Raw genomic sequence first — 688 nt, 5'->3', positions numbered from 1 at the left:
TTTGAAGCGGCCCCTGCCCGCGCCGTGCCCGGCCGGGGGGGCAGAGCTGGCTGGGCGTATTCAGCAGCCCGGCAGGACCGCGCCCCCCGGGGCTCTGCCTGCTCGGGAACAGACGGCAGGCGTCCTCGAGAAAGGAAGGAAGAAAGACGTCAGGCTCAACGTCCCAGTTGTGCAGCATGGCACAACTTCCTTGTCCAACTCAATCCGCCGGTGGCCAGGGATCTATTGCCCCTCCACACTTTAAAGAAGAACGGGCACATCATCCTGAAAGATATCCACAGGGACCACAAATGAACTATGAAATGACCAACAACAAAACAAACCCCCAAAGAAAAACCCTCTCTAGTCAGCCTCTAAACCTGCAGAAGCCCTTTCCCTGCAACATACCATTGCCCAGACACTCATTCAGAATCCTCTCTCTTGACATCTTGTATATTGTATATTAGGAGTCTTGTATATTAGGTTCTCTCCTGTGCTTCCCTGGCTAACACTGCACTAGGAAAGAGACTGAAGAGGTGACCTAAGGAGCTCAGAAGGGTTAGGACCCATCTTTTCTCTATGACTTACCCTCGTCAACAGAGGTTAGTTCAGGACAGCCACGGATGAGTTAGTGGGCAAAACTCCTGTAATATGGGAGGAATAAGAAACCCCCCCCCCCCCACATGTCCTCAAAGCAAGGGTCATGTCT

The sequence above is a fragment of the Gavialis gangeticus genome, unplaced genomic scaffold, assembly GCF_001723915.1.
Source record: "Gavialis gangeticus isolate Ggan-Ray unplaced genomic scaffold, GavGan_comp1, whole genome shotgun sequence".
NCBI classification, from domain to species: Eukaryota; Metazoa; Chordata; order Crocodylia; family Gavialidae; genus Gavialis; species Gavialis gangeticus.
This window is presented reverse-complemented; position numbering follows the sequence as displayed.